Source organism: Zeugodacus cucurbitae, chromosome 5 (assembly GCF_028554725.1).
Source record: "Zeugodacus cucurbitae isolate PBARC_wt_2022May chromosome 5, idZeuCucr1.2, whole genome shotgun sequence".
In the NCBI taxonomy this organism is placed as follows: domain Eukaryota; kingdom Metazoa; phylum Arthropoda; class Insecta; order Diptera; family Tephritidae; genus Zeugodacus; species Zeugodacus cucurbitae.
The window spans coordinates 47844194-47870061 of record NC_071670.1 but is presented as its reverse complement, the minus strand read 5'-3'; the positions used below and the strand labels follow the sequence as shown (position 1 = coordinate 47870061).

General features: G+C 35.6%; 1 protein-coding gene across 1 annotated transcript in view; it reads left to right on the top strand.

The window, feature by feature from the left end:
* The window catches only part of LOC128922274 (uncharacterized), a 165965-nt gene that overhangs the window by 79674 nt on the left and 60423 nt on the right, over window positions 1–25868 (top strand). The gene's annotated exons all lie outside the window — the stretch shown is intronic.

Below are 25868 nucleotides of genomic sequence, written 5' to 3'. Positions count from 1 at the left end.
AGTACGTGTGGATTACTGCCTGATCAATAACTCATATTTTGCTTATTAACGAAGCCATTCAGCCTGAAATGAGCCTCATCGCTGAAGATGATTTTTCGAAGAAAATCCGGATCATTTTGTTGCTCAGCCTGATTCACGAACATACGAAGATTCTGGTGGTCAACCGTCTTCAGTTCTTACGTCAATTTGATCTTGTAAGGATGTAGACCAAGATCTTTTCGAAAATTTCGCCACAACAACGTCACAAAGATGCCCAACTCTTGAGAACAACGTGTGAGAGACCGATTTGGGTCTTCCGTAATTGATGCGCTTGCGGCAGCAATATTCTCGACACTACGGGCATTTCTTTGTCTCACTGGCACGTGAACATTTTGTACTGTGCCTGTGGATTCACATTTTTTCTGACAGAACGATTATGACGACCATAAATTGTATGAAGCGCTCTTAAAGTTGAGAACACTGACTCCGAATTTCGGTAGTAAATTTTAATAATTTCGACTCGTTGTTCGATCTTATATCTTTCCATGATGAAATGGCAAACCTTACTGAAGAGAAATTTCGTTTGCTGTCCCTAAGGGTCTACTTTTGTAGCGTCCTATTGAAAAACCCTTTATATCGATAGATACTGAAATAATTTTTCAAAATATTGCTTGGTTGGGGTTTCCTTATACATAATCACCCGAAAAAATAAGTTTCATCCAATGGATAATATTTTTCTGTACAGTGTTATTAAACGAAATTTTCAACTATGAGATTTAATAAGAGTTTCACTACGGTTTCTTTAATGTTAAACATGTTTACATGGTACATGTAAATTAGTTTATGGCATGTAAGTCAAAATGGACCAATTCATTAATTTTTATGCGAAATTATATAATGTTTTATCCATGGGCCCACTTTTGTTAGATTTCCTAGATATCTAACTCTATTTTTATAATCGTTTACGAAATTTTATTTATTATTGCTAACATTGTTCTTTGGGAGATAGTGCGCAAAAAGTTTTTGGCGCGATATTTTTAGTATTTTATAAGATACGTAACCAATAAAACGAAGGTCTTTCACGTTTAAATAAAAATATCATAAAACAAGTAAGGAAGGGCTAAGTTCGGGTGTAACCGAACATTTTATACTCTCCCAATTTATTTATTTAACTTTATTTATATTAATAATACGCAATATGACCCACATATTCGTCATATATATTGTATAAAGTCCATTGAAAGTTGGAAACCATAATATTAGGTTAGAAGCACCGAGTCCCTCGTGTTCGATGTATGGGGCCTTAAAAACCTATCGTCCGATTTCGGCGATTTTTAAAATGGGGCTGCCCCACTATAAATATAGTATTTGTGCAAAGCTCTGCACCGATATCTTCACTAGTGCTTACTTTATATATTGTAAAGTAAGCGATCCAGATCGTCTTCAAAGTTCTGGTATATAGGAAGTAGGCTCGATTGTGAAGCGATTTGTCCTATTTTCACAACACATCATTGGGATGTAAGGAAACTATTACAAACCAAGTTCCATTGAAATCGGTCGAGTAGTTCCTGAGATATGTTTTTTGACCCATAAGTGGGCGACGCCACGCCCATTTTGTAAAAAAAATTTATAAAAATCATTTCTTATGTGAAATTTAGTGTTTCTGACGTTTTTGGTTAGTGAGTTAACCCAATTTTAGTAAATTTCATCCTAACCTTTGTATGGGAGGGGGGCGTGGTTATTATCCGATTTCTGTCATTTTTGGACTGTATAGAGAAATGGCTGAAAAAATCAACTGCAGAAAGTTTGGTTTATATAGCTCTATTGGTTTGCGAGATATATACAAAAAACCGATTTGGGGGGGCCATGCCCACTTCCCCAAAAAAATTACATCCAAATATGCCCCTTCATTATGCGATCCTTCATACCAAATTTTATTTCCATAGCTTTATTTATGGCTTAGTTATGGGACTTTATGTGTTTTCGGTTTTCGCAACCTTCCTATGGTGCCAAGAAATAAGTGTGCCAAGTTTCATCAAGATATCTTAATTTTTACTCAAGTTACAGCTTGCACAGACGGACGGACAGACAGACATTCGAATTTGAACTCCACTCTTCACCCTGATCACTTTTGTATATATAACCCTATATCTAACTCGTTTAGTTTTGGGTGTTACAAACAACCGTTATGTGAACAAAACTATAATACTCTCTTTAGCAACTTTTGTTGCGAGAGTATAAATATCTGAAATTTGGTCAAGTAATTTGCTTAGATATTGCTTACGGATAGATCACACAGGCATCGTTAATTAAATTTTTGTTTCTCCATTGCAAAAAAATAATTTTACACTTGATTTGAAGGCTACTATTCCATAAGCTCAACAAATTCAATTACAATAATAAAAGAAAAAAATTACATTTTTTCACTTCTACAGATAATGTTTGTCATTGAGTTCCCAATTAACTTCTTGAATATTCCATCCTTCTTTCCAATTCTTTACCAAGAAATAGCAATGAAATACGGATAATAATAATAATTATTACACATAAGTAATAACATATTTCCGACACAGAGCATACAAAAATAAACCAAAGCTCTGGCACGGGTATGTATCGCTGTGCAATTGTGTGTTTGGGCGCAGAACGTCCACATGAATATTTAATAGTTTTAGTATTATTAACCAGGTGAGTGAATCGGGCAACTGGCTGCAATGAAACAGTACACCTGAATAACTGTATACATATACAGGTATGGAGGCTTATGAATGCCGCATACTTACAGGCATACATATATTTCCACCTTCTTGTCGGCACACACACACACATACAAACATACTCACGTACACACTTGGGTATAATATGCATACAAAGTGTACAATAATTTTGGTCATAGAATTGTTTGTTAAAGAGGCTTAAGTTAAATGGGAAAACTTCCGATTCAATGAACCGCAAATTGCATGCGAAATCGAAATCGAAACCGAGCGTTGTTGCCGTTGGCCAGTGCCGTTGGAGTGAAACGGCAGCGCCAACGCCAACTCCAAAACTCCAATCAGGAGTTGCAATGCACAGCTGCTGCAACAACGGTAAAGCATATTGTAACGTGGTAGTAACGTCTGTCATTTGTATTTGTTTGTTGTCGCAAAATAACCGAAAACCGTCGAGGACAGGCATTAACAAACCGCAAACCAATGCAAACACGCACACACACTCACAACCGAGCTGACTCGGTGTGTAAAGACGAAAACACGACTAGTTGTCCACAATAAATAGCAACTTTGGTCAGAGACACAATAACAATAATAACAACAATAACAGCAAAACTTATTATAGCCAGCTGGCACTGGTGGGGCAACGAAGTGAAAGCGTTTTACGGTGTGGAATTGTAAGACTTGATTTGGTTGTCGGACCTATTAGGAATGAACTAATTAAAAACTAGATCAACTACTGGATATAATTTTAAAGAGTTTTCAAGTTTGAACTTCGCAAATTTGGAGATGAATTTAGAAACTGGAATCTGGAATGGTCGTGATCATACTTCTTCGTCCATGTCATAATCGATTTTTGCAGGACCAGTTGGTTGCCAGTTCCCTCGATGTCTAATCCACACGGGATATATCCAATGTTTCCTATGGTTTCCAGTCGCCTTTTTTTTCTTCTTAGCAAAATACAAGTCATGGCAATCGGGGTGGATAACTACAAGAAACACGATTATCTCTAAAAAGAAAGTTATTCAATTGAATTTAATGAATTATGGAATGTTCTCACCACAGTCGGTTCTAGTAATCATCTCCGAAGTGTCGTCTTACCATCATTTTACATAAAAAATGAATCACTTTATCAAGTAGATCTGGCAACATCGAAAATGTAATGTAACGACTGCTCAGGTTTGATTGAATTAATGGGCTTACTTTCTTAACCCATTCCCTCCCATTGTACTCTCTTGGGGTTATAGCCGAGTCCACAACAGCGCGCCATTCGTTCCTTCTTTTGGCAGTTTGGCGCCAATTAGTAATGCCAAGTGAAGCCAGGTCCTTCTCCACCTGGTCATTCCATCGGAGTGGAGGTGTCCCTCTTCCTCGGCTTCCTGCAGCGGGTACTGCATCGAACACTTTCAGAGCTGGAGCATTTCGTCCAACATGACATAGCCAGCGTAGCCGCTGTCTTTTTATTCGCTGAACTATGTCAATGTCGTCGTATAAATCGTAAAGCTCATCATTCCATTTTCTGCAGTATTCGCCGTTGCCAATGTTTAAGGGACCATAAATCTTCCGCAAAACTTTTCTCTCGAAAACTCATAGTGTCGCCTCATCGGATGTTGACATCGTCCATAAAATAGGACGGGAATGATGAGTTTGGTTTTTGTTGGACGAGAGAGGACTTTGATTTTCAATTGCCAACTCAGTTCAAAATAGCACCTGTTGGCAAGAGTGATTCTACGTTGAATTTCGAGGCTGACATTGTTGGTGTTGTTAATGCTGGTTCCCAGATAGACGAAATTATCTACAACTTCAATGTTATGACTGTCAACAGTGACATGGAAGCCAAGACGCGAGTGCGTTTACTGTTAGCTTGATGACAGGGGATATTTCGTCTTGTCCTCGTTAACCACCTTCGCTTCCTTATGAAGTGGAAAAAGCAGAACTAACAGAACTAACAATATCATCGGCGTACGCCAGCAGCTGACCACTTTTATAAAAGATTGTACCTTCTCTGTTTAGCTCTGCAGCTCGAATTATTTTTTCCAGCATCAGGTTAAAGAAGTCACACGATAATTAGTCACCCTGTCTGAAACCTCATTTGGTATCAAACGACTTGGAGAGGTCTTTCCCGATCCTGAAGGAGCTTTTGGTGTTGCTCAACGTCAGCTTACACAGCCGTATAAGTTTTGCAGGGATACCAAATTCAGACATCGCGGCATAGAGGCAGCTCCTTTTCGTGCTGTCGAAAGGAGCTTTAAAATCGACAAAGAGATATATATATATATATATTTGGCGTAGGAACCGCTTTAAGCGATTATAGCCGAATCCACCAGAGCGCGCCACTCATTCCTCCTTTTTGCTTTTTGGCGCCAATTGGAAACACCAAGTGAAGCCAGGTCACTTTGCACTTGGTCTTTCCACCGGAGTGGAGGTCGTCCTCTTCCGCGGCTTCCTCCAGCGGGTACTGCATCGAATACTTTCAGAGCTGGAGTGTTTTCTTCCATCCGTACAACATGACCTAGCCAGCGTAGCCGCTGTCTTTTTATTCGCTGAACTATGTCAATGTCGTCGTATAAATCGTACAGCTCATCGTTCCATCGCCTGCGGTATTCGCCGTTGCCAATGTTTAGAGGACCAAAAATCTTGCGCAAAACCTTTCTCTCGAAAACCCCAAGAGTCGTCTCATCGGATGTTGTCATCGTCCACGCTTCAGCGCCATACATCAGGACGGGAATAATGAGCGACTTATAGAGTTTGATTTTGGTTCGTCGAGAGAGGACTTTACTTTTCAATTGCCTACTCAGTCCAAAGTAGCACCTGTTGGCAAGAGTGATTCTGCGTTGGATTTCAAGGCTGACATTGTTGGTGTTGTTAATGCTGGTTCCCAGATAAACGAAATTATCTACAACTTCAAAGTTATGACTGTCAACAGTGACGTGGGAGCCAAGACGCGAGTGCGCCGACTGTTTGTTTGATGACAGGAGATATTTCGTCTTGTCCTCATTCACCACCAGACCCATACGCTTCGCTTCTTTATCTAGTCTGGAAAACGCAGAACAAACGGCGCGGTTGTTGCTTCCGATGATATCAATATCATCGGCATACGCCAGGAGCTGTACACTCTTGTAGAAGATTGTACCCTCTCTATTTAGTTCTGCAGCTCGTATTATTTTTTCCAGCAATAGATTGAAGAAGTCGCACGATAGTGAGTCACCCTGTCTGAAGCCTCGTTTGGTATCGAACGGCTCGGAGAGGTCCTTCCCGATCCTGACGGAGCTTTTGGTGTTGCTCAACGTCAGCTTACATAGCCGTATTAGTTTTGCAGGGATACCAAATTCAGACATCGCGGCATAAAGGCAGCTCCTTTTCGTGCTATCGAAGGCAGCTTTAAAATCGATAAAAAGATGGTGAGTATCGATTCTTCTCTCTCGGGTCTTTTCCAAGATTTGGCGCATGGTGAATATCTGGTCCATTGTGGATTTTCCAGGTCTAAAGCCACACTGATAAGGTCCAATCAGTTCGTTGACGGTGGGCTTTAGTCTTTCACACAATACGCTCGACAAAACCTTATATGCGATATTGAGGAGACTTATACCACGGTAGTTGGCGCAGATTGTGGGGTCTCCCTTCTTATGGATTGGGCAGAGCACACTAAGATTCCAATCGTCAGGCATGCTTTCTTCCGACCATATTCTACAAAGAAGCTGATGCATGCACCTTATCAATTCTTCGCCGCCGTATTTGAATAGCTCGGCCGGTAATCCATCGGCCCCCGCCGCTTTGTTGTTCTTCAAGCGGGTAATTGCTATTCGAATTTCTTCATGGTCGGGTAATGGAACATCTATTCCATCGTCATCGATTGGGGAATCGGGTTCGCCATCTCCTGGTGTTGTACTTTCACTGCCATTGAGCAGGTCGGAGAAGTGTTCCCTCCATAAAAGATATTTTCTGAAAATATATTAAATTCCGTTTTATTAGACAGAGTGGAATATTAGATATTCTTCATATCCATGTCGCACCAGTTAGATCTCATTCATATTGTACTAGTTCAGTAACCAGAACCAGTGCTACTATATACCAACTGGAGCTTAACTTCCCAACAAGCCATGTTACACTCATGCAGTCCAAGCTTTGAATTATTCATATATGTTTATTTATGTTAGTATTTTGCCCGCACCTTATTGTTGTTGCTACAAACATAGTGTATGTGCACATTTATTTAGTTATTTATTACACTATTTACTTATTTAAACTTAATCAAATTTCATAGCAAATACACAAGTATTTCCCTTATCCCTTTTCCTATTTCGCATTACTTGTTTAACATGTGTGAGAAATTCAATTTCCTTTGACACTCTTTCGCTTGCAACAAATACCATAGTCGTATGTGCGTTTTGGTTTTTTTGTGTGGCATTACTTTGCTGAAAAATTCCATGAAACATACTTATACTTCAATACTTGAGTGCAAAAAGACACACAGCGCAGTAAAAAAGCCAGTATAAATAGCTGTAAATGCACTCGTAAATATGACGACAAAACAATATTACCGCTTATATCCGGCTTATGTGTCATGTGAAGCCGTTATTCATTCGTGGTACCCCTTCTTTGAGTGTTGGTCCTTGTAAGTTTATGTCGGTGGAGACAATGTGCGCTTGCTGCTTGTGGTGTGTAGGAGTGTTGCTTATTATGGTTTGGCAGCGTTGATAGCTTCAACAAAAATTGGTTAATGTGGTGTGCTTATGTCTGTTTTATATCATGATGAAGACGTAGACTTCTCCCACAAGAAATTCAATATAAAATCATGTTGCTGTAGTAACGTAAGCTATATATACAATTTAAATTGTCGATCTTTTTTTAGTAATAATTTTCAATTTTAGTAAGGGGTTATCCCATGTGATGGGCTGAAAATTTTTTTATCATAAATTGCTTACTTAAGGGGTTATATACAGTTAGACGGCCGAAAAAAAAGTGAATTTTCCAGAATTTTTTCTGAGAAAACTTTTTAATTTATTGATCCAAAAACTTATACACATATTATGGTATCTTTTAACTGTATTTTAAGACTTAGTACTAGTAAAAATATTTATTTGAAAAAGAGCTACAGCTGATCTCCAGGAGCTCCTCTCAAAAAAGACGTTTGCGGTGACCACTATATCTCGGAACTGGATCATCCGAAATTAAAAAACCAAACAGATTTCCTTAAAATAATGTTAAATCTAGTAATTAATCGAAGGAATAAGCAAAATAAAATTTTTTGACAAAATGGCGGTTTCTCAAAAAAAAAAAATCGATTTTTCACCGAAATTTCGGCCTTAAATTGTTTATAAAAAAAAATATTTAACGGAGAGAAAAAATCTACGATTAATTCCTAAAAAATATATTTAAGAAGGTCGTGTTAAAATTTGAGACTAATCCGTCTAGCCGTTTTCGAGTAATGTTGGTCACCGACTTTGAAAAGACCATTTTGAGAAAAACGCGTTTAAAGTTTGGACCTTTTACTTCCAAGCACTCTGAAACGCCTTTTCAAATTTATCATTTTGCTTGTAACTTTGAAAATATTCACCGGAACGATATGAAATTTTCTGTGTGTATTCTTAAATATATGTACATTAAGAAAATGAAATTTAAAAAAAATCGATTTTTTGAAAATTCTAAGTGTATATAACTCCTTAACATGTCTAGAATACTGTAGTAGATTGATTTCCAGAAATTCGAAGTCGTATACATCAGTTAGAAGACGGAGTTGTCCGAAGCGCTTAGTTGGTAGCTGGAAACTTTGAACCCATTTTTCTCAAAACGGTGTCTTTCAAACATTTCTACATTCCTCTATCGTATCTCAAAAAAGACTTGACTGAATGACTTGAAATTTGTAGGGTACATTCAGCACATGTAAACGCCTGGAATGTGGAACATGGAATTCCAAAAACTTCGATTTATTATAGCAAAAAACCGATAAAAATGCAAAATTTGCAATTTTTTTTCCAATGTCTACCAAAAGTCCAATTTTTGTTATATTCACTTGTTCGTAGTGCGTTCTATACTTTTAAGCTTACAGATTAAAACGGCGCTAACTTTTTTTGTTTCCTATAAACCAATCAGCCGGAATCGTGGTTCCTCCACGACCCTATTTTTTTGAGTTGGGTGTTCAGAACGCTGTAACTCATGTTTTACACAATTGTTTTAGCTTCAAATTTATATTTAACTGTCGAAATATATGTCAATAAATGATAATAAACTTAAGGTTCTATCTATTTACTGGTCGTAGAAAAAAAATTCTAAAAAATCACTAAAAAAACAGGCCGTCACATGGAATGACCCTCTTAAGTTGGCCGTAACCCTTTCCTCTGGGCGTTTGAACACAGAAATAAAATTCAACCAGATAATTGATGAACTTACCAAAGTCGGAGTTGTTTTTCTCCACTTTTTTCCGAAAGTACCTTTGTTCAAATATGTAAAACGTAAATTCAAACGTAAATTAAAAAAAAATGTTTTGGATTCTACATTGAACCTTTCTCTAAGGTTCAGATTTAGAAAATTATTTTTTTCTTATTTTTATTAGTATTAATAACACAGCCACACAAAAATAAATTGTTATGTCCTGAGGGTCTTAACCCTATCAGATCAATTTTTTTTTGACATAACCTTAGATAAACAACATGGCGGACAGCGAGTTTTAAAATTCATCGGATCCGCTTGAAACTCGCTACTTGAAGGGTCACGGATTACGAATCCAGTCCAGTTTTTCTAAATTCAAAATTACGGAAACTCGTACCTCGGGGGTTCTAGGGGAGTTCCCGCTGATTTCGAATTTGACGCTACTTTTTAAAAAGTCAAGATACCGCGTACCAATATGGCGGACACATTTTAAAAATTCCCCATATTGCGTCCGCCATTTTGAATTTTGAAAAACCGACATCAGATTCGTAATTTTAGAATTTGCCAAAAAAGCGACCGCCATATTGTTCTGATGGTGTTAAATTTAATTTGTTAATTATGACCTTAAACGTAGGCAACAAATTATCCAAGTCCTATACATTTTTTTGTGAGAATGTTGAAAATTTTATTTGGAAATAACTCTGCAGTAAGGTTGTTCTCTGGATTTTTGACTCTTTCAAGCACAGGTTCATAACCCAAACGTGTTTTTGTGCCTGTGATTTTTCAAGGTGATAGGTGTAACAGTTGAGTGACAGAGCTTTCTTTTCTTGTGATCCAATCTCGAACAATTATTTTCCACACTGACACTTATATCTGTCCCACTTCCTTAGCTTGACTGTTTATACATCGCTGTTTTGTTATCTAAGTTTCTCAGTAACAAAATTGTGTAAGTTCTCTGTTTTAATTTATTTAATTTAGTTTTAAAATGTGATATGACATTACCAGAAATGATTTCCTTATTAAATCTAAATACCCATACTATTTTTAATATTCACTGAAAGCCTCACTTAGCAATCAGTGCCTAGTTCATTGACAATAAACGCTTTAATTGAATCAACAAAACGCTTTAACAGCACGCGTGCCAATCATTTCCGCTCGCATTGGCGAACGTGTGTGTGGTAAGCGTTAGTGCAATAAATATGTTTATTGCCGAGTTTATGCGAATGCGATATCACTCATGGAGCAAAGTACACATAAAGATAAATATATATATAAACTACAAGTACTCAGTATGTGTTCATTGCCAGCCAATGCTGCACGCAACTGCAAAGCCTGTGTATAGTGAGCATAACAACAAGGATAATGGCATCATAAAAAGGATTTCATTGCGAGCATAAAGTATTAAGCTACTTTGCAGTGTCTTTGCATCTCAAGACAGACGCCTAGCCGCCTAGCAATGTGTGGGTGCCACGTACGTGAGCAGTGCAAGGATGCGCCGCTTTCATTTGTTATTATATAGCAAGTGAACTCGCAGGCGCGAGATAGACATGCATGCCTGCATGCATCTATCATATATGTATATTTGTGAATATGTTTGTTTGTGTTTTAGTGTAATCCAATGAAAGACACTCAAGAGTTTCCTAGCAATTCATAGCATTGCACTTCCAAGACGATTTGGGAGAGTGTGTATGACTGTAGTATTGCTTATGGAAATATTGCAGGAAATCGAAAGTCTACTTTAAGGCGCAGCAACCAGATAACTGTAGTAGAGTGTGTGTGAGTGCGCATTTGCTTTATTTCTTTAGCGATTTACTGCTGCCAGGATTTGCATATATTTAGAATTCTGAATTCTGTGATCTACAATTCAAGCTTCGTATACTTGTTGTAGGAAAAGATTGACTAGAGCGCAGCGTAATGCGAAATTGAAAGAGTGTGCAGCAAGTTAAAATATTTATGATCATGATGTTTAAGGGGCGTTAAATATTGAAGTGGTTTTTAAATAAGAGTAAGTGAAATATTATGCATTCGAACTAAATTTGCTTTGCTTTTCATTTCACTTGAATTTCAAAGTGGCACTAATGCAAGATCTCTGTTAAAAATTTAATGATTTACCAATAAGACATTTATATATACATATTTTTATAGGAGAAGTAATTCATTTCTTACTCTTTCAAATAAAAAACAAGTAAGGAAGGGCTAAGTTCGGGTATAACCGAACATTTTATACTCTCGCAATTTATTTATTTAACTTAATTAATATAATATAGTACACAATTTGACCCACATATTCGTCATATATATTGTATAAAGTCCATTGAAAGTTGGAAACCATAATGTTAGGTTAGAATCACCGAGGTCCTCATGTTCGATATATGGGGCCTTGAAAACCTATGATCCAATTTTGGCGATTTTTGGAATGGGGCTGCCACACTAAAAACATAGTATTTCTGCAAAGTTCTGCACCGATATCTTTACTAGTGCTTACATTATATATTGTAAAGTAAACGATTCAGATCGACTTCTAAATTCTGGTATATAGGAAGTAGGCGTGGTTGAGAAGCGATTTGGCCAATTTTCACAACATATTATTGGGAGGTAAGGAAACTATTACAAACCAAGTTTCATTGAAATCGGTCGAGTAGTTCCTGAGATATGGTTTTTGACTCATAAGTGGGCGACGCCACGCCCATTTTCCATTTTGTATAAAAATCTGAGTGCAGCTTTCATCTGCCATTTTTTATGTGAAATTTAGTGTTTCTGACGTTTTTCGCTAGTGACTTAACCCACTTTTAATAATTTTCATCCTAACCTTTGTATTGGAGGTAGGCGTGGTTATTATCCGATTTCAACTATTTTCATGGGGTGTGGTGGGGTACGTAAGAGAATCGACTGCAGAAAGTTTGGTTTATATAGCTTTATTTGTTTGCGAGATATATACAAATAACCTATTTGGGGCGGGGTCACGCCCACTTTTCAAAAAAAATTACATCCAAATGTGCCCCTCCCTAATGCGATCCTATGTTCCAAATTTTATTTTCATAATTATTATTTATGGCTTAGTTATGACTCTGTATAGGTTTTCGATTTTCGCCATTTTGTGGGCGTGGCAGTGGACCGATTTTGCCCCTTTTTGAAAGCGACCTCCTCAGGGTGCCGAGGAATGTGTGTTCCAAGTTTCATTAAGATATCTTAATTTTTACTCAAGTTATCGCTTGCACGGACAGACGGACGGACAGACATCCGGATTTCAAATCCACTCGTCATCCTGATCATTTATATATAAATAACCCCATATCTAACTCTTTTATTTCTTGGTGACACAAACAACCGTTATGTGAACAAAACTATAATACTCTGTGGAACAGGTTGCGAGAGTATAAAAATTAAATCATATACATATGTATGTAATATAGCTTTATTGGTGCGGTATAGCTTTTGCTTCATTTCTTATCAGCAATAGAGAGGCTATTCTTCACACAGTCAAATTAATTGATAAATCAAAATTTTTGATTGAAAACCCAGTTTTGGCCCTTCACACTACCGGCTACACGACAACCGATCAGCTGTTATACATTTTTGTTTTTGGATTTCCTAAGAAGTTGGTAAGTGTCATCATCAGCTGATTGCTATTTTTAGCAGCGACATCTACCGTCGTGAAGCGTAACCAACAACTCGCAGACAAAAAACGTATATATAATTACAAATACGGTCTTTGTCTCAGAGTTGCATTTCATTTTCAACTGGAATGAAATTCACTTAAAAATTAATGTAGATTTTATTGCGTATGGTAAATCGACCTTAAAAAGCGTTTTAATCGAGCAGAGGCCGGTTTATTGATTAATTAGCTCCTATGTAAAAAGGCTAAAAAGCGTTCAACAAATCTTTAATATCATTGGCAATAATTTATTTTTTAAAGATTTCGTATCGCTTTGAAAAAAATCACATTTGAATTTGAATTTAATTTTTTCTGTTAAACAGTTTGTCTTTTATTTCGTAATAGGTCTGCAATTACCTATCCTTTATACCCTAAGTCTTTGGCCCCGGATTTGAATGCGGCGACAATTCGAAATTCGTTTATATAATTTTATCATGGAGTTCTTTGATTTGTGACACGGTGTATTGTATTTATGAAACATTTTTTTTTTCATTCTGTTTTTTTTCATTGGATTCTGTTACACTACTTCTAATGCTGGTGCTATATTTCGTTCATTACAAAAATTAGAGTTTAATATGATTGAACAGGTCGAAACACCCTTCAGAATTATCTTTTATCGCTTCGATTCGTTTTTTTAATATTTTCCGAATATACCGAAATTGGTATTTGATAAACCGAAAAACTTGAAAAACAATTGCGAATTTTACGTTTTTCTTTAGTTTTTTGTTATAAAAAATCGAAGTTTCAGGAATTTTTGGTTAATAAAAGAGCGTTCCATGCATTTACATGTGCTGCGAGCATTTTTTAAGTCTTTCAGTTAGGCTGTTTTGAGCTGCTATTGAGGAAAGTTTGAAAACATAGTTTTGAGAAAAACACAACAACCAACAGAGCGCTTCGAACAGCTGCTTCTTCTAACTGCTGTATCTTTAAAATAACTTCGAATTTCTAAAAATCACTTTACTACCGTATTTTGGACATGTTAAGAAAGTCATTTATGATACAAAAAAAAAATGTTTTTGAGCCCATCACATGGGATGACTCCCTCAATGGGTTAAACAAATCAATTTAAGTATATTCTCTGATAATTTGAAGCCAATCCGAAATATTTATATTGATGGAGATATACCTGAATGTGCAAGGTCAAGTCAGAGTATTATAAAGAAGATAAAGTAAGAGCTGGACTATGATGAGTGCCGCTGTCATTTAAAATATTTTAATATAATCGTGGCGCTATTTTGTTCTTAAAAGTAGGCTCTATTAGTATTACCATCACTTGTTGTTACTAAATAAAATGTGTTTCTATAAAAAGTCATAAAAACTCCTTTTTTTAATCACGCAACTGTGTATAACCCATTAAATATTTGATTCCATAATTGGTGGGATCGTGAGAAAATACCTCGTGACCGAGCGACAAAGATGACCTCTACTGTTAGTACCTTTCCAACAAACTTCAATAAGTATTTTAAGGTTTTGAAATGATTGACAGTATCATTTCAAAACATATATTAAACAATAATTATGATCTTTAACTTGTTTATAACTTCATAAGAGACAGTGAGATATTTTCCCATTCTATACTTTGTATTTAGCTTCTGAAAAAATTTTTACGAGACTTCATTTACATAAGTAAAAAAAAAGTTTCGGATATTCACTTGGAATGTTGATTCAGATCTTTAAGTTGATCATACCTTAATTACTCCATGCGTTCACATATCAATGTTCTATCAGATTTATACACCTACCGTCAAAGCATATGATCGATGTAATAACGATGGGGCGATAGCAAAACTATTTTGAATATTCTACATGGAATTATCAGGTTTTTTTCCTGATGGAGAGATCACACCACTTAAGAAAAAATCTTTATCCCAGTCTTAGTACTAACCCTACAGTATCTTAGTTAACACTTGATGACATTTCATCCGATGGTTCTCAATAAATTGGTTTCAAAGTGGTTCCTTCGTGTTTTGTAATATATAATATGTATTGTATATTTAAAATACCGGAAATTAAGTGAAATTTGATGATTTAGATAATGAATAAGAGGGACTGAAAATTCAACGGCTAAGTCTTAGAGTATTTTTTTTTCGGATTCACATGGTATGACGACATTAATGTGCGTTATTGGGTCGACTGAACTTTGAAATCAATGTTAGGCCAAATTCAATACATTTTTTATGCATTAATATTATTTGTGTTTTAAAGCTAAATGCGTGTCCTCTAAAAGTAATGCTATTCACCAACTTTAAATTCCATTCGTCATTACTTGCAACTATTTGGCACCGACCTCGAACTTAATAGCCAAAGAAAAAACAACAAAAATTTGAACAACAACATTTCCAGTCAAAAGCGTAACGAACAACAATAGCGACAGGGTTCACGCCTACTCACCGTCGAAACCGTTAGCGAAAAGTAAAACGGTATCCAGGTTAAGCAAAAGCGCAACCAAAACAGACAAGCGGCCAAAAGTGTTGACTACTTTGGTCTACAAAATCACCGAAGCGCCAGCAAAGCAAGCAATAATAATAATAATATGCATAACAACAATGAAAATACCAACAACAACAACAATCAGTACGGAAGATGCGCCTTTCACAGGTGTAATCTGCTGGAATTTCCAACGTTGTACTCGTTTTTCCTTCGTTGCATTTGACTTTGGCTTTATGCCAGAAATCGGCTCGGCACACAAACACCTGTAAATACAGACACAAATAACCGCAAGTAGCGGCAAACAAAGCGAACGCACACAGCAGCTGCTCCGTGTGGCAGTGGCAGCGGCAGCGGTAGACACCTGCGCGCATTATGCAAACGTCGAAGTTGAAGTTGCCGGTGCAACAACAACAAAGAAACAAACACAAACAGCACCAAAGGCAAACATGAAATAACTGGAGCGCAGCAGAGGGCTGGAATGACTTCCGCTACGCAGGCAGTAAGTAAGCTGTTGGCTGAGCGCGCTGTTGTTGTTGCATGCCGCCAAAAAGTCGGTGAAGTGGCGCAAGCGGCGAAACGAAGATGCACAAAGTCGCACAAAAGAAATTTATTTAAAGGTGTCTGCTGTGAAAACATCTTCGCCTCGGCGTGCATGTGTGGGTGTATGCGCTTGTGTTCGGCGTAAGTCGGTGGTGAGTGGTTAAGCATCGCTTAAGCGGCTCAGGCAAGCTGAGTCTATAATTTTAGTCTGTGGTTTAGTTGGGATAATGCGAAGTGTTTGAGGTTGTCGGTTGAGTATTTATTTGAATTATTTAAAGGTACCGATGTGAAATGTTGAATGAATGTGCGCATATTTAAAGTGGCAGATATGTAGATGGAAAGTCAGATAGTATTGAAATGCGATAACAACAGATTGGAGAAGATATGTGCTTCAAATGATATTGTAGGCGAGGCCTTTAATATATATTTTTTATAACAAATTGATCAGTCGAATTAAGTACACAGAGGATTAGGAAATTGAAGGAATATTCAGTTTCTAAGTAAAAATTGTGACATATTTCAGTTATGGGTGTGTCCTTGGTTCTATATAAGTATTATTGTTTATGATTTATCTATTGAGAAGTTGAGCGGGTCGTGGAAAACCTCGCTTATTGCAGTTATGTGTTTGAGCCCATCAATATTGCTTAGTAATAGGAAATGTTGTGATTAGTGTGCATTATATTGAGTTCTGAGTAGAGTATAAAGTATCTGGGATGGGATTCGGATAATACTTTGGATGTGGTGTAAATTCGAAGTTGGTTTATGTAATTTTATCATAGAGTTGATTGATTTAGTTGGTAGATTGTCCTAATAAAACATCCCTTTCTTCTTCTTTAAATGGGGTCTTTCTCCATCTTTCAAACGTTTGATGGAATTATTGGATGCTAGAAAATTGGAAATTATTCTTTCAAAATTAATAGCTGAAATCAATTATATAAAGTGCTTTTATGATGGTAATTTTAAATCCTATTTTTAATATTTTTTAACATATCGAGTCACTAAAAAAAGGTTGGCAAATATTACTCCTATTGTTATAAATACATTAATGGAAAACATCCTACTTTCAAAGGTAAGACTTTATTTTTGAGTCGATATCAAACAAAAGTACCAAACCCAGAATAAAACTTAAATCGTCCAATTTTTTTGAAAGTATTGATGGAAATGTTATAGCGTTTCATTTTGAGGTCGACACACTAAATTAAAGAATTGAATTTCAATGATAATTAGCTACTTCGATGCTTCGGCCTTAGAAATCTTATTATCTGAGGAAAGATTTCTTCCAGTTAAGAGGCATCTAGAAAAAAATTATATCATTCGGAGGAAGGTTTTCATTTTTAAAAATTCACAATTCACGAGTCTAAGAAATCTTCATGGAAAATTTTTGTAACTTTTGAAAAAGTTACTTTCAGAAAATAAGTTTCTTCAGCACAAAATGAATTGAAAAGCAGTTCGGAAAACAGAAAAGTAGAAAAAGGAAAGATTTTCTTTAAGCAAAATCGGAATTATAATATTTATTAAATATTTTTTTTATATTTTTATTTATATAACAATAATATATGTCGCTTATCGCAACTCTGAATACACAGATTTTTTTCTTTCCTATCCTGTTAAATACACTTTTATGCTAGTATAAGTTCTACAGTGAAATATGGTTTAAATAGTGTTACCGAGTCCATTTATTTGAATTTCACCGATATTCATGACCGATTCAATTGCTTAATCTTGTGTTAAAGCAGATATTATTTAAAATCACTTATGTATATCGCTTAATTGAACTATTGAATTTATAAAAGTTTCACTTATATAAGTTTTCAACTTACTTAATTTTTTTCATTTTATATCTTTCTTGGTACCACCAAAACGAAAATAACCTCATAACACTTAGGAAACACAAAAAAGGAAGGGATAAGTTCGGTTGTAATCGAAAATTGCATACTTTCGCAATTTATTTATGTAATTTTATTATGAGAACAATTTGACCTATATATTCGGCATAAATCCCACAAGAATAACGAAAATCATTATATGTCACGTCTGTAGTAATTTCTTGACTGATTTCTCTAATATTCGCCATCAAGCTACTTTATATGCAAGATTATACCTTAATTTCATATTGCTATGATATTTCACATATTAACCGAAATATATAAAGCCCTTCAGATATTTGAAAACCCTAATTTTAGGTATATGGGAGCTAGAGAAGTTATGACTTGATTTCTCTCTTTTGTGACACATTATTAGGAAACAAATATTTCCTAGGAATTTTTTTTAAAATAGAGAGTGAGAGATTTACCGTAATTGTTGATAAAAAATTATCCGTTGCCACTATGGTCTTCATTGTCTATATCTGGAGCCTTGAAAAGTTATAGTCCGATTTCGACATTTTTTAAATAAGTGATCCCAAACCCCAAATATAGTGTTACTTTAAAGCTAGCTGTTCTGGTATCTTCATTGGATCTTGATGTATGTATATGTATATTGTAAAGTGAACAAATCTGTTTAACGCCCATTTTCCATTTTTTATAAAACTGAGTACAGCTCTTTTCTGCCATTTCTTCTGTAAAATTTAGTGCTTCTTTTTAATGCGCGTTTTTCGTTTAGCAGTTTTCAACATAACATAAGCTACTAAAGAAATGTGTCTAGTAAGCCTATTTTATATATGTAGCTTACGTAGCTTGGGATATATATCTAAAAATCCCATTTGTGCAAAAAAATTGGAACCCAATATACCCATCATATTGTTTCAAATTTATTACAATTGTATTATAGTTATGATCATGAAGACTTTGTAAAGGACCGTAATTTAAATGTGCCGATGTTAACTGGCTACAAAGTGCTTTCCTTAATTCTCCTGAAGATGTAGTGGATGAAAGTAGAAAGATTTTCTTTGCTAAATTTCGAAATGGATTAGGATACCGTACAGCTATAAAAAGAAATAAGAGGTTACACATTAAGGACTCATTTCATATAATTTAAAAGAAAATTTAAATTGCATAGGGAGCAAGCCAAATTAACCATATGGACCTACAATGACAAATGGATTTAGAATACTTAAATAAAATTGAAAAAAAAAATATATATATATATTCGACTCCTTAAGTCTTGCGTTAGAACTTGACTTTTGACTTCAATTTCGGATTGGCACAGGTTAATTATATACAAATTTGAACAAAATAAAAAAAGAAATTAAAATCTAAAATCTAAATTTACTAAAGTCAACCCACATATATTTAAATGCAATACCGGTTACTCATACGCCATGCCATTTTTTTTTATTAATTTTAAAGAAATCCGAAAATTTACTGCAAATAAAGAAAACTTTCGACATAATTTTCAATATAAACAACATAAACAATAACAAATTAGCCGCAAAGCAAAAGTACAGTTAAAGTACGAACAATAACTTTCGTATGCCTCTAAGTTTGCACTAAGAGCGCTTGTTTTGCATACACCAACACCAACAACAACTATAACAACAGCTGGCAAATAGTAACTAAGCAAAATTACCACGAACAAACTGCGAAATGGGCAAAGTTGCTCACAAGCGGCTGCTTAATGGCAAGTAAATTGGTAATGAGTGTGGGTGAAGGGTGAGAGAGTAAGAGAGCGGGATAGGGTGAGGAGGTGGCGCAAAATTCACAGTTTGTACAAACTTTAAATAAAGCAAATGTTTTTAAGTAGCCTAGCGGTTTATGTGGCGCACTAAAGTTGCTTTAAAAATATTTCTCTTACTTATTTACTTTTTAAAGTGAGAATTCAAGCAGAAATTTAAGCACACAAGCGGCGAAAATTAGTAAAAATTCGCGAATGGAATGGAAAACTATTTCGCAACGGCATGTGCGTGTGCATATTTCGGCAAAGTAAAAGTTCGTAATGGGAAAACTTTCGCAATTCTTTCACTAAATTTTTTATCTTTCAGCGCGCGCATTCAGTTCAGCTGAAATTGCCGATTGTTGTGCAACAAACCATTTGTATTAATTAGTACAAAGCTGTTTATATTTGAAGTTTGGCAATTTCTTCCTTCCTTTCTGCTTTCCTTTCTGCCTTCTTTTAGCTATAGTTATACTTTGTTTTATAGCGAGCCAAGTTCTAATACGTCTGTGCTGCGATTTTTTTTTGTTATAATATTGACTGAAATATATTGAGTGTTTCTGTTTTAATTTCGTTTGTTATTTTATTTTAGTGAAATTCGGTTTGGTTTTGGTTTCTTCGTTTCTCACTCACTTATTTCGAGGTTCGAGGTTGGAACCACATATTGTCCAAGTCCATATCATCCAATTCGAACCAAAAATATTCAGTTATCGTTGAGCGGTAGCGATTCCCATTCACAGTAACGTGCCGGTCTTGATCACCACGGAAGAAGTACAGCCCAATGACGCCGCCGGCCCATAAACTGCACCAAACCGCAATTTTTTCGGGATGCAACAGTGACTCATGGAGTATGTGTGGGTTGCTGCTTAACCATAAACGCATGTTTTGCTTATTGACGAAGCCATTTAGCCAGAAATGAGCCGATCCTAAATTGGACATAGCGCTTTTAAAGTGGAGGCCACTGACTTCGAATTTCGGTAGTAAATTTTAATAATTTCGACTCATTGTTGGATCGTATGTCTTTCATATTAGCCACCAAGCCAAATTATATCCATAATTATACGTTCACTTAATTTTACTACGATATTTCACCTATTAACCGATATATATGGTTATATACCCACCGGAAGTTTGAAAACCATAATATCAGTAATATGGGAGTTAGGAAGTAATTAGCCGATTTCACCCATTTTTACAAGAAAATGTTCTATAAAAATCAGAGAGATTTACTTACATATATAAAAAAAATTGACACTGGCACTGAGGTTCTCATCTTCGACATTTGGGGACTTTAAAATGAACATTCCGATTTTGAGAATTTCCAAATAAGCGATGCCACACCTCCAGTGTTGTGTTTGCGTAAAATTATATTTTTATAATGTAGGAAGTTCAAACCCAATTTTTGTAACGAACAAAATTTATATCTCTTAAACCCTTTCGTTTAATTATACTTTCGCAACAAAGTTGCAAAAAAAAAAAATCGGCAAAATCGGACTACTGCTACGCCCACAAAATGGCGAAAACCGAAAACACATAAAGTGCCATAACTAAGCCATAAATAAAGCTATGGAAATAAAGCTATGGACCTGCCCCCTACAAAGTTTTTTGTACAAATCTCGGAAACTACATAAGCTATATGAACCAAACTTTCTAGAATCGTTTCTTTTGGATACTACCTTATACAAATCTTTCATTATAAAGAAGGTACAGAAGGGTTCCACCCAAATTAGTATACACAATTTTAAGTGGGTGTGGCTCCGCCCACTTATGGGTCAAAAACCATATCTCCGAATCTACTCGACTAATATGAATGACATTTGGTTTGTAATATTTTCCTTGCATCGCAATGATATGTTGTGAAAATAGGCTAAATCTGTTCACAACCACGCCTACTTCCTATATACCAGAATTTTGAAGACGATCTGAATAGTTTACTTTCCAATATGTAAAGTTAGCACCAGTGAAGATATCGATGCGGAACTTTGCACAAATACTATGTTAATAGTGTGGCAGCCCCATTCTAAAAATCGCCAAAATCGGACCATAGGTTTTCAAGGCCCCATGAGGATCTCGGTGCTTCTAACCTAATATTACGGTTTCCAACTTTCAATGGACTTAATACCATATATATGACGAATATGTGGTCAAATTGTGTATTATATAATATTAATAAAATTAAATAAATAATTTGCGAGAGTACAAAATGTTCGGGTACAACCGAACTTAGGCTTTCCTTACTTGTTTTTAATTTAATTTAATCTTGCATATACTTTAATATTTTTTTGCTACAAACTTGCAAACACAAATTACGAAAAAAAGTACACATTAGCTTGCAGCGTCAAAACAGCCGCAACAAAAGGTCAACGCCGTCACATCCTGTAATTCAGCTGGTTTCGACCCGTTCGCTTAGTAACCATAAATGTTCGTTGCAGCTTCAACACGAAAGCCAACGTAGCTGTCATTTTGGTCAGGAAAGCGAGTCTCACGCCATTGTTATACTCCGCCAAATGCTGCTACACATCTCTTTACCGTTAGATTAGGTATAGCAATGGCTCCCAGCCGCTACACACCGTCGTGCGCCCCTTTCCAATTGTTGTTGGCACTATTATTTGTCGTTTAATTAGAGACAAGTCTACTTAACGTAGACACTCAGCAGCATGCCGTTATGCCAGTGGTAGTCACTTTGCATTCCAACGCTGTCCGGCAAACATCACAAGCACCGTGAAAATATCAGCAGCAGAGATTCGAGATACATACTCACAGTACTTATATGGAAGCTCTCACTACGCTGGGTCTCACTACATTTACAAGCTTCATACATATATACCTACACATCTGCATGCCGAAATTTTACTGTACTCTTGTTCACTTTATTGTTGTTACCCCTTGTAAGCTTATACTTCAGAGTTGGTCACCAGTGGTTCCATTGTTTGTGCCGGTGCTATTGGTCATTTTATGGCGTTGGTAATCAGAAACTGTTTTAATTATTTAAGGCTTCATTCTGATGAATGACGATGACAGTGGCAATAACAGCAACAAAGCCACCGTTGTTAACAAACAATAACAACTTGAAAAGCATCAAAAGCTTCAGACAAACCAAATCTGACAGCTAAGTGGAGACCAGTGAAATGTCTACATGCCAAGCAATGGGTGGTAACAGTGCTGTTGAAAATTTTTGTATTTGTTGGTGTTTTGTTAGAAAATTATAAAATTATTAAATTATATTGTGAGAGTAAGAATGAGAACAGTCGAAGAATATTTATAACTTTCATATTTGGTAAAAATAAATCCAATGTGATTGTAGTTTTACATCGTTTAAGGGGTTAGGTGGGTTTTATAGGCTAAAAATAAGGGTATTTTTTGAATTTTTTTAATATATACAATCATATAATTCATTCTAACAATTAACAAATTATTTAAACATTATGTTGTGAAATTTTTATTTAAAAACTCCGAAAACTCAGCCGTTGACAGCTCATCTCCCATGCAAACAATAAACCAAAAATATTTAAAGAGTATAGGATACATCTAGTTAATAAACGAAGGAAAAAAGAAAATATAGAAATTTGAAATTTTGTCATAATTTAAAACGAAAAACTCACTTTTTTAGTAAAATGTTTGCCATATATAGGCTAGGTTAGGTTTGTCTGGTAGGCCTGCAGGCCACTCATAGACCAGTTATGGTCCTTTGCGATACCAGAATGGAGTGCCTTATATTGCCATATATTGGGTCGAAAAAATAGTTATAATAACAATAAAGAAATCCTTCGTTCATTAACTAGATAATATTATTCGAAAGATGTGTTCAAAATTTGAACAAAATCGCTTCATGACTTCGAGAAATCGTGTCCACCGACTTGTAAAATTGAGTTTTGAGATAAATGCATTTAAAGTTTTAGAATCATACTGACGTGGTCTGATGGACGGAACTTCCAAAGGGTATATCTCTTAGAATATTAGTCGGATTGATTTGATATTTTTGGCTAATATTTTAAACATATTGCACTATTTAATAAGACAATGATTTTTATACTCTCGCAACAAATGTTGCTAAAGAGAGTATTATAGTTTTGTTCACATAACGGTTGTTTGTAACACCAAAAACTAAATGAGTTAGATATAGGGTTATATATACCAAAGTGATCAGGGTGAAGAGTGGAGTTTAAATCCGAATGTCTGTCTGTCCGTCCGTCCGTCCGTCTGTGCAAGCTGTAACTTGGTTAAAAATAAGATATCTTGATGAATCTTGGCACACTTATTTCTTGGCACCATAGGAAGGTTGCTTTCGAAAATGAGCAAAATCGGACCACTGCTACGCCTACAAAATGGCGAAAACCGAAAACACATAAAGTGCCATAACTAAGCCATAAATAAAGCTATGGATATAAAATTTGGTATGAAGGATCGCACTATGAAGGGGCATATTTGAGTGTAATTTTTTTGAGGAAGTGGGCGTGGCCCCGCCTCCTACTACGTTTTTTGTACATATCTCGCAAACCAATAGAGCTATATAAACCAAACTTGCTGCAGTCGTTTCTTTTACCCACTTCCTAATACAGTCCAAAAATGAAAGAAATGGGATCATAACCACGCCCACCTCCCATACAAAAGTTAGGTTGAAAATTACTAAAAGCGGGTTAACTCTCTAACGAAAAACGTCAGAAACACTAAATTTCACATTGCACGAGGCAGATCAAAGCTGCACTCAGATTTTTTCCAAAATGGATAATGGGCGTGGCGTCGCCCACTTATGGGTCAAAAACCATATCTCAGGAACTACTCGACCGATTTCAATGAAACTTGGTTTGTAATAGTTTCCTTACATCCCAATGATATGTTGTGAAAATAGGCCAAATCGCTTCACAACCACGCCTACTTCCTATATACCAGAACTTTGAAGACGATCTGAATCGTTTACTTTGCAATATATAAAGTTAGCACTAGTAAAGATATCGATGCGGAACTTTGCACAAATACTACGTTTATAGTGTGGCAGCCCCATTCTAAAAATCACCGAAATCGGACCATAGGTTTTTAAGGTCCCATATATCGAACACGATGACCGCGGTGCTTCTAACCTAATATTATGATTTCCAACTTTCAATGGATTTTATACAATATATATGACGTATATGTGTTTCAAATTGTGTATTATATAACATAAATAAAGTTAAATAAATAAATTGCGAGAGTATAAAATGTTCGGTTACACCCGAACTTAGCCCTTCCTTACTTGTTTTTATTATTAGTTTATACAATTGGACTTTGGTGAATTTGTAGAACATAATTTCCACATATAAAAGTTTTTTTTTGTGACGTACTGCTCCATATAAAACATCTAAGTAAACAATGAAGCGAATTAGTTTCCAAATATTTGTTTGTCGCCTCGACCATCTGCCCTTGTAAGCCACGACTTCAGTAAAAATTTATCACATTTAGGCAGAATTGGAATAAATAACATTGTACAAAATTCACCTTTCATAATATGACATTTTAATTTCCCTGGTATGCATACTAATTTCACTTTATAAATTGTATTTCAAACTCAAAATAAATTATTGGAAGAAAACTTAGTGCAAATATTGTATTTGATATTGAATTTATTTGATCTACATAACAGTCAGTCTGTGATATATTTATATATAACTCTCTATCTACACTGGCTGATAATGTTTTCTGGAGCACGCCTTTCCCTCGTCTCCTTTATTCAATATAATAATTTTCTTGCTTCTGGTCGTCTTCGGCCATTATAGAAGAGATCTTAACAAAGCTCTCTGTTATTTGTCGACAATTTTTTTTTTGTATTGGACCAAAATTGATTTTTCATTGCAGATTGATTATTAATTACAAGATATACAAAGTTACTAGAAAATCCAAAATAGGGATATAATCAATATTTCCCTATTAATTTAATGGTGCATAAAATAATTGTGCACAGCCTGGCATATTTCTTATAATACGTTATGGATATTTCCATAATGGACGATGTAAAGTCAACCAAAGTCAAACCGATTAATTATTGTTTAAAAAAAGCTTTTTTTCGAACATCGAAAACAAATATTTCGATTTTGGAAACTAACTTCGAAAATCAGAAAATGCATTATTTTTTACTTACAACTCAATCTCCCGGAAAGAAATAATTTTGTCCAATACCCAGCCCGGTAACGAGAATCGAGCGATCCAGATGAATTTTTCAAAATAGCGTCCGCCATATTGGATCCGCCATTTTGAATTTAGAAAAACCGACACCGGATTCGTTTTTGCGACCCCGAGAACCCCCGAGTAGCGACGTTCATGCGAATCCGATGAGTTTTAAAAATCACTGTCCACCATATTGGCTTGGGTTTATCTCACAACCCTGATGTGGTTAAATGGACCTCGGATTCGGATTCAGCGATCCCAAAATCATCTGGTACACATTGTAAAATCCCCACGTCATGACACATTTTTTTTGTGTGGCTGTGTTATTTATACCTTTGTGTTGAAACCCTTTACTATAATATCAGTTATTATGACACCGAACACTATGGAATGTGTTTTCATTGGGTCTACATAGTTTCGAAAAACGTTGGCTCCATTATAAATTATAATATTTTTTT